Source organism: Hibiscus syriacus, unplaced genomic scaffold, assembly GCF_006381635.1.
Source record: "Hibiscus syriacus cultivar Baekdansim isolate YM2019G1 unplaced genomic scaffold, ASM638163v2 tig00111027_pilon, whole genome shotgun sequence".
Lineage (NCBI taxonomy): Eukaryota > Viridiplantae > Streptophyta > Magnoliopsida > Malvales > Malvaceae > Hibiscus > Hibiscus syriacus.
In genome coordinates, this window is record NW_024062960.1 from 4,585,927 (window position 1) to 4,596,669 (window position 10,743).

General features: G+C 33.4%; 1 pseudogene; it reads right to left on the reverse strand.

The window, feature by feature from the left end:
* Positions 1-213: 213 nt before the first annotated feature.
* Positions 214-3,624, reverse strand: LOC120150959 (annotated as a pseudogene).
* Positions 3,625-10,743: the final 7,119 nt, after the last annotated feature.

Genomic DNA, 10,743 nt, shown 5'->3' on the forward strand with positions numbered 1-10,743 from the left:
TAATTCTTCAATTTTCAAACTCGAGGATGAAATATCTTATACAAATTATTGCAATGTGTAACTCAGTTCAGGTGTTTCTGATTGAGTTCATTACAGTTTTGCCAATGTTTTTGCCATAAAGATAGAGATAACTTCTATAATACAATAAATTTTCAGGATATGCAGAGTATGGAATAATAGGTTCTTGTGCATATATCATTTATATAAATACAATCAACGACCTCTCGATAGGAACGGTTCAGTGATAGTAATTACGGATGCAGTAGAATTTTTTGTCCATAGTTCAGAGTAGTTACTGGACTCTTTCACAAGCTCAACTGTTTGAAGAATTTCATCGAAATTTTCCGGGAGTGAAGCATGGCCTGTCAGGTACAAGATAACTTGTGAAATTCTTGGCCTAAGTGCTGCCACCTTGTGTGAGCAAAGTAGTCCAAGTTTCAGCACTAAATCCATTTCCCCAATGTTAAAGTCATTCTAGAGTTTGGAGTCTTCTGTCTTTAAAATTTTCCATTTATTCCAGCATTTATACACCCAATCCACCAAATTCACTTCTTCAGCTGATGCAGTACTTTGACTAACTGGCCTTCTACCACAAGCAACTTCGAGGCAAAATGCCCCAAATGCATAAACATCGGTGCCCGTATTCGCCTTGCGGGTTCTAGCAAGATCTGGAGCCATGTAGTCAAAGGTACCAGCTACAGGAGAATATTAAGGATCCTGTGCAAGTTTGCTACATCTAGCAAACCAAAATCACTTAATCTTCCATTAAACTCACCATCTAATAGTACATTGCTTGCCTTTATATCTCTGTGAATGATGGCTCCCGCTGGTCCTTCATGCAGGAAGACAACTGCAGAGGCCACATCTTTGATGATGCTAAATCTTTTATTCCGGTTAAGGGTAACCTCGGACTTGTGGAGGAACTTATCGAGACTTCCATTCGACATAAAACCATACACCAAAAGTAGCTCATCCTTGTTGAAAATTCAACAATTGTAGGCACCGAAAGTGCCTAATTAAATGCACAGAAAGTTAGATTGGTGGGAGTGGTTAGTCGGTATATGGCGAACTCAGGCAAAGAACATTGGAATACAGTAAAGAGAATCCTGAGATATATCAAAGGGACATCAAATGTTGCATTATGTTACGAATGATCAAACTTATTAATCAATGGGTATGTAGATTCTGACTATGCATGAGATTTGAATAAAAGCAAATCTACTACAGGATATGTGTTCAAAGTTGCTGGTGGAGCTGTAAGCTGGGTTTCAAAATTGCAGTCATTTGTGGCTACATTCACAACAGAGGCAGAATATATAGCAGCTACACAAGCCAGTAAAGAAGCAATTTGGTTGAAGATGCTATTAGAGGAGTTTAGGCACAATCAATAGTATGTCTCTCTATTTTATAACAGTCAAAGCACCTTGCATCTAGCAAGGAATCTAGTATTTCATTCAATGACAAAGCACATACGAGTTCAGTACCATTTCATTCGTGAAAAGGTGAAAGAAGGGACGGTAGATATGCAGAAAATCCATGCCAAAGACAACATAATAGATTTCATGATGAAGGTAATCAATGCTGATAAATTTACCTGGTGTCGATTCTCTTGTGGCCTGTCAGAGAGATAAGCAACATGAAGTTACAAAGTAAAAAGAATGGTGTGAAGATATGATTGTTCTAATCAAATATTCAAGTGGGAGATTGTTGAAAATTCAACAATTGTAGGCATCGAAAGTGCCTAATTAAATGCACCGAAAGTTAGACTGTTTTTTAGTTGATTTTGGAAAATGGTAAAATCACAATTTAGTCATTATACTTTAGGATATTTACAAGATTAATCCTTAAGCTTCAACTATAAATACCCTAACACATTTAGTTTCAAAACCATCCCAAATCATTCTAGCTTTCTCCCAATACTAGAGAATTTAGAGAGTTTCTTGAGAGTTGTTTTCTCCTTTTTATCAAGAGAGAATTGTCATTGTTTTTCTCCTTGGTAGATCGAGAGAAGATGTAATTCCTATTTTCTCATAGTGAAATTCTTCTACCGTTGCCCGTGGTTTTTACCCTATATTATTTAGGGGTTTTCTACGTAAAAATTTGTATCTTCTTTATCTTCATTTTATTTTCTCAAATTATCAGTTGCGATTTTGTTCTATCCGTATTCCGCAACAATCCAAAACTTTCCGTGTTTCATCAATTAAGGTACACTTCTCGCTTGTCCAAAACCACCTTTGAAAACCTGGTCAAAATCACCTTGTCCAAGGAGCTCGTTCTCATTGAAGCCTTTAGTTGCTAAAACAAGATCCTTGTAAGAAAACCTACGGAGCCCGAATTGAACCTCCAAAGCTTTCCGTATTTCATCAATTAAGGTACACTTCTCGCTTGCCAAGACGAAAATTGCAGAGAATATCAAGGCCACCAAAATTATCCCAGCTAAAGACGACCCCACAGGCACAGCTAGTGATATTTCTTTTTCCCTTGACTTGTCGATGCTCGGGGTTGGTATCGATGGAAGTTTGGTTAATTCAAGATCTTCCGCTATCCCATCTATCTGAAAGCTCCAACCTAAAACATAAGTAGATGCTGTTTGTTGACCAGTGGAGGAGAACCCTACACACATTTGATCCAAAATGATTGCTGATAAATCAATATCCAAAGACAGTAGCGGTTTTGGCTTACTAATGTTAAATGGGGATAGCGTGACATTAAGTTGATACAACAACAACGAAACCCTATTTCCATATGCAATGAGGTAAGGGGAGGTATGGTAGTAGGCTGTCCCAAAGCCTGGTTGAGAGCGGAAGACCTCATAAAAATTATAAATAAAGATAAAATGTAATGCATGTATAAATAAATAAATAAATACATAGTTGACCGTTTTTTTTATTTTTATAAGCATTCTTTTTATGCGCGTATATAATAGGATGTAATCCTTGTATTATCGTATTCCACCCAGAGTTGTCCCCCTTCTTCGCTAGTAAGATCGATGGCAGACAATTGATTACTTCCAGTGACATAATGAGCAGAAGCAGAACTTGATGACCTTAAGCCCTTGATATCGATCCCGACGTGGTTATCGTTAGGATCTCCAAACTCGAGGTTTTCAAATGTATCAAGCTCGATGGCAACAATATGATTGGATGGATTTCCATCATTCTTGCTGTTGAATAGACCCAGATGTTGAGCGGATGAAACCTCTTGGCGGATATAAAATCCTTGGAAGGAGCAAGCACAAAGGCCAAGCCGTGGCCTCGAGAGTTCTCAGAGACCATAGCAAACACGAAAGTTGTAGAGAATGAGGAAGCGTTAGCATCTGTCGAGTTCTTGAACCTAATCGGATCAGGGTAGAAAGCGTGGCCAATCTCAAAAGACTCTATTTGTAAGTCTTCAAAGACCATCGGCATTCACTTCTGCAACGCCGCCCAATTCTATGCTTGTATTCAGTCCTAAACTGAAACCATTGAAGATGAAACCTTCATTGCTCGAAGCTGCCATTTTGATTATAAAACACAACACCAAGTAATGCTTAAGACACATGATTGGAACCGTGATTGGAATGTCCTGGTTGCTGTCGACAACTTTTATGAAGTCCTTGGGGCAACAGAAAATCTGGTCCAACATGGCTGCACCCCGAATGGCTTTCACAGGATTATAATAGGAAATATTTCTCTGTCAGATAGCAACTATTGCTGGGATGGAGCTCCATGTTATGATTTTAATAAACATAAATAGCTAGCCATGAGTTGGTCATGGTTTTTTTGCTTATTAAGAATATGTTAAAATAATTTATGATCCACTTATTCCTTGAAATCTGAATATTTTATATGGATTTCATATGTTTGACATTACAATGTGAAGAAACAGGCAGCACCCTGAATTTGACTATACCTACTGTCACTGTAATAATCAAATCTAAATATTTTATACATTACTGAAAATTTTCTGTTATACCATATAAATATTGGAACATTATCTTTTTCACTGAAACTTTGAATTTATCGATAACTGTTAAGATTTAGGGATCGATTTATTATAAATTGATAATGCAAGTATCAAGTTAATTTTTTAACGATGAATGATCAAAACAGATAAAAACAGAATGTTAGGTATAATTTAAAAAAATAATAGTTATATGACCAAAACAGAAATTAAATAATAGGTTTGTAACCAAGTTTACCCAAAATTTGGGTAGTTCTGCGGTGCGGCGCCTAAAAAACGGCTAATATACGGCGTGACCGGTTAAATAAGTGACCGGTTAAAATTTAGACCGGTTATGTTATATTATTTAATCGGAAATATTATAAAGTACAATAACATACTAGGTAGCGCTTATATAATGTAATAGGTAGCGCTTATATTGACCTATTTTATAAGTAAATATGCAAATTTACCTATTGCATTATAATATGTTGAAAGTGTCTATATATTTTTATAAAAAAGATCGATACTTTTTTTAAAGTTATGTAATTTATGTTTCAATTTTTTAATAGTGTTTCATGTTTTCCACCTACAATATTAATTTAATAATTTCATTTGCACAAAAAACTATTTGATCGTTTTGATATTTTATAAAATAATATTTAGAATTTAAATTTAACAATATTAACCAAAGATAATAATAAATATGTAATATATATGTTTATTGTTTTTAATTTAATAATAATATATATCGTAACGTAAAAAATAAATCATTAGACGCCTATAATTACTAAATTAATATCTTAAAACTCACTCAAAATATAACCTTAAATTAATATTTTCCACAGTGAAAAAAGTATAGACACTTTTATAAAAAGAATAGATATTTTACAATATAAGCACTACCTATTACATTATATAAACGCTCCCTATTACATTATATAAGCGCTACCTATTACATCATATTTTTACCTATTATATTGAAAGTGTCTATACTTTTTATAAAAATGATCGATACTTTTTTAAAGTTATGTAATTTATGTTTTAATTTTTTTTAATAGTGTTTCATGTTTTCCACCTACAATATTAATTTAATAATTTCATTTGCACAAAAAATTATTTGATTGTTTTGATATTTTATAAAATAATATTTAGAATTTAAATTTAACAATATTAACCAAAGATAATAATAAATATGTAATATATATGTTTATTGTTTTTAATTTAATAATAATATATATCGTAACGTAAAAAATAAATCATTAGACGCCTATAATTACTAAATTAATATCTTAAAACTCACTCAAAATATAACCTTAAATTAATGTTTTCCACAGTGAAAAAAGTATGGACACTTTTATAAAAAGGATAGATACTTTACAATATAAGCACTACCTATTACATTATATAAACGCTACCTATTACATTATATAAGCGCTACCTATTACATCATATTTTTACCTATTATATTGAAAGTGTCTATACTTTTTATAAAAAGGATCGATACTTTTTTTAAAGTTATGTAATTTATGTTTCAATTTTTTTTAATAGTTTTTCATGTTTTCCACCTACAATATTAATTTAATAATTTCATTTGCACAAAAAATTATTTGATTATTTTGATATTTTATAAAATAATATTTAGAATTTAAATTTAACAATATTAACCAAAGATAATAATAAATATGTAATATATGTTTATTGTTTTTAATTTAATAATAATATATCGTAACGTAAAAAATAAATCATTAGACGCCTATAATTACTAAATTAATATCTTAAAACTCACTCAAAAGATAACCTTAAATTAATGTTTTCCACAGTGAAAAAAGTATGGACACTTTTATAAAAAGGATAGATACTTTACAATATAAGCACTACCTATTATATTATAAACGCTACCTATTACATTATATAAGCGCTACCTATTACATCATATTTTTACCTATATATTGAAAGTGTCTATACTTTTTATAAAAAGGATCGATACTTTTTTTAAAGTTATGTAATTTATGTTTCAATTTTTTTTAATAGTGTTTCATGTTTTCCACCTACAATATTAATTTAATAATTTCATTTGCACAAAAAAATTATTTGATTGTTTTGATATTTTATAAAATAATATTTAGAATTTAAATTTAACAATATTAACCAAAGATAATAATAAATATGTAATATATATGTTTATTGTTTTTAATTTAATAATAATATATATCGTAACGTAAAAAATAAATCATTAGACGCCTATAATTACTAAATTAATATCTTAAAACTCACTCAAAAGATGTACATACCTAAATATGTAGTTATTGTACATACCTAAATTTAATGATAATATATACTTGTATTTATTGTACATACCTAAATATGTACTGCGAATTTAATGTTGTACCCACCCTTTAACTACCACTACCAATACCACATCCTATTGAAAGCAGCACGACTGAAACATGTTCAAAATGAACCTTTGCTTACATCTCCATCAACTCCTGGACCACTGAACTTGCACAACAAAATTTTTGCCATGGATAATAATGATGTAGACAATGTTAAGCCAACCGAGGAATGCCATGAAGTACATAATGTTGATGAATCTGACAGATTGGTTGGTCAGCTCTTCTGTTCACGTGATCAAGCTTGGTACATTTACAAGGGATTCGCACGGGAACATGGGTTTAGTGCACGTAAGGGAACAACACGGCTTGACGTGGAAGGGAATGTGAAGACACAAGATTTTTGTTGTTCCAAAGAAGGGTTTCGAGTATCAAAAGTCAATATTGTTGATCGTCAACGTGCTCATACGCCAGTCACAAGAACAGGATGTAAGGCTAGAGTCGTAGTTACAGCAACAAATACAAACGATCAGTGGGTTATAAGTAAGTCTGATCAGAAACATAATCATGCATTGTGCACACCTGCTATGACACCATTTATGCGTTCTAATAGAGCTGTAAGTAAGGCTGATATCGATGAGGCAACAACATTGAAAGAGGTCGGTGTTGGCTCGTCACAAGTAATGAACTATTTAACGCAGCAGGCAGGGGGCTATCATAATGTTGGATTTACACATAAAGACCTCTACAATGCACTTCAAAGAGGTAAAGCAAAGGAAATCGTCGATGGGGATGTGAATACGCTTATTGCCTACTTTGATTATAAGAAACATGATGATCCCGGGTTTTTTATGACATACTCGATAGACGAATCGGGGGCATTGTATAATCTTATTTGGTCGGATTCTACATCGAGATCGGATTACACATGCTTCGGTGATGTAATTGCGTTCGACACAACGTACAAAGATAATTTGTATGGTCGACCAATTATGCCTATTGTTGGTGTCAATCATCACCATAACACAATTGTGTTTGCCACTGCCATAATCGCTGACGATACGTCTCAATCTTTCGAGTGGGTGCTACAGAATTTTTTAGAAGCCATGATGAATAAATCACCTATTTCAGTTGTCACCGATGGGGATAGGGCAATGCATAGGGCTATCAAATCTGTTATCCCTTATGCTAAGCACATATTATGTTCTTGGCATCTTTCTCGTAATGCACAAGCTAACATTGGTGACCCAAAGTTTACAGCAGCATTCTCAAAATGCATGGCTTCCTGGTGGACAACCAAGGAATTTGATATTCAATGGCGTTCGGTTGTTTCAGAATTCAACGTCCAAAAGCATCCATGGGTGATTGAGAAGGGAAATACACGACACTTATGGGCACAAGCATATCTAACCGGTCATTTCTTTGCCAATATTCGCTCAACACAAAGGTGCGAGTCTATGAATGCTTCACTAGCTATTGCACTGAAACACAAGAAGACATATTTAGATGTTGTTCGTGCAATTGAAGATGAAATTAGTAGAATGCGTATGAACGAGTTGAAATCGGATTACTTAAGTTCCCATACGAAGCCCTTCCAGATCACAAAATTGGTCGACCTTGAAAGCCATGCCGCTGCGATTTTTACCCGCGAATCTTTTCGTGTGTTCCAAGATGAACTTATACGGGAGACATTGTACCGGATTGAGGCAGAGATTAAGTCCTTATCAGATGAATGTCAACATTATATTTTGTCAAAGTACGCAGAAAAAAATAGGAAATTTGAAATTAATTTTGATTCTCGTACGAAAACTCTAATTTGCTCCTGCAAAAAATTCGAGACCGTTGGACTTCCGTGTCGCCATCAACTTCACATTTTGAAGCACTTGGACTACACATATTTGCCCGGGACTTTGATTCAAAGTAGGTGGACTAATGATGCGAAGGCTTCTGCACCCAGCTTTGTTGATTTGAATGTGTCTCCAGAAGTGATGCAAATGGCAAGGTTCGCTGCTCTACGTTCAACGTCAAGTAGGTTATGCTACATTGCATCAAAGACAGACGAGTCTTTCAAAACCGCAAGAGATGAGATGAAAAAACTAATAGAAGAATTAGAAAACTCGTTTGCTTTGAATGATTCAGTCAACCAGAGCATTGTAGTAAACAATGTTTGTGACCCTCAACGAAAACAACGCAAGCGAAAAGAAGTGCCAAAGAACAAGGTCGAGAAGAAAATTAGGGGATGTGGGTACTGCAACGGTGAGGGACATAACAAACTAACATGTCCTCAAGTCAAGCTCAGTTTGAGTACAAGCACACAGCCTACATCAACTGATTTTTTCGAAGACGGAATGGAATGACAACGATCTCCATATATCGTAAGTATCAACATGACTCCTATTGTATGTACATATAAATATTTTGAATGAAGGAAGAAAAACCGCGTTACTTAAAATTACCGACACAATATTAAAAAGTGTCGATATAGGTTGTAGACCTATTCGCTCATAAAATCAGTATATTTATACCGGTTATATTACAAAATTATCTATTATATTATAATTCTGGGTTCTGATGTGTAAATGTTGACACTTTTTGACAATGTATCGACACATTTTTCTTCCAATCTGGACATAAAGTACCGACACAATATTAAAAAGTGTCGATATAGGTTGTAGACCTATTCGCTCATAAAACCGATATATTTATACCGGTTATATTACAAAATTATCTATTACATTATAATTCTGGGTTCCGATGTGTAAATGTCGACACTTTTTGACAATGTATCGACACATTTTTCTTCCAATCTGGACATAAAGTTTCAACACATTATTAAAAAGTGTCGATATAGGTTGTAGACCTATTCGCTAATAAAACTGGTATATTTATACCGGTTATATTACAAAATTATCTATTACATTATAATTCTGGGTTCCGATGTGTAAATGTCGACACTTTTTGACAATGTATCGACACATTTTTCTTCCAATCTGGACATAAAGTTCTGACACAATATTAAAAAGTGTCGATATAGGTTGTAGACCTATTCGCTCATAAAACCGGTATATTTATACCGGTTATATTATAAAATTATCTATTACATTATAATTCTGGGTTCCGATGTTATTTCAATCGACACTTTTTTAAATGGTATCGACACATTTTTCTTCCATTCTGGACATAAAGTACAGACACAATATTAAAAAGTGTGAAAACTTTGTTGTGGCTATCATGGGAAACAATGATATAGTCATGTGTTTCGATACATTTGCAAGCAGATGTAAAATACATTAATAACTAGTATTGATATTTCAACAATCCTCAAATGTATATGTATACATAGAAGCAAATATGGAATAATTAATGAAAATATACACACAATATAATCACACCAAAATATAAATACACAAGAATGTTCAAATAATGTACCGACAAACAAAATTAATCCGATGAAAAAGGGTTATTTCTAACGAAGTCCGGAACATTAGAGGCCTTCAATAAATTTTCCAAATACTCTCGTATGTTTCCGCCTTTTTCTGAGGACATACATAAATAATTTCAATTATCAAACTAATGAGGTGCAATTTTACTAACAATAAACTAAATTCGCATAAGCATGAATAAATTTGTGTCATACCTAGAGCATTGTCGTTCGAATGGGAAGCAGCGTCAAAGGTATATGGACATATGTAATTGTATTTTTATATAAACACATAAGTTGTTAAAATAATCAATGTCTGAACACCTGTTCAACTGGAAAAACATATTGCATAAATGCAACTTACCGGATTATAAATCATTTTTTCCGCTGAATCATCGACCAAAAGTGTATTTAGCTCGTTAAAATCTGGACACGCGTTCCAAACATCATTGGGATCTTTACAGTAGGTAACAGAATCGTATGTTTTGCATTTTTCTTGATCCTGTTCACAAACAGTTGAACATAAATATGTAGGAATCATAGACAACGAAAAGTCAGCAAACTGTAATGACATTCATCTTACCCACACAAATAGAAAATGCTCAGAAAATAAAGGTAGTTTCTCAAGTACACGGTCGACGTTATGCCTGAGATTGTAATCAAGTTTGAATGTTAACATTCAAATGTATATTAACGATTTTGACTACAGTAATTCAATTGCTCCAAACATGTTCTAACCTCATCTTTGAAGACCAAAGGGCAACAACAAAATTGTCGACACAAAATTGCATAAATTCAAATAATCCTCTTCTGAGGACAACATCTACAACATGAAGAAAATGAGATTAAAGTTCTACGCTTATATGTTAAAATAATGGATACAAAAGAATATAATTAAAACCTGCAGGCAGTCTTGGGATGTAGGCAAGGACACCATTGAGATCAAAAATTAAAAGTTTTCTTGAAGGCGGCGTTGCAGACACGATATACTTGTTTGGATCATCATCATCGTCATCATCATCATCGTCATCATCGTCATCGTCATCGTCATCGTCATCTTCATTGTCA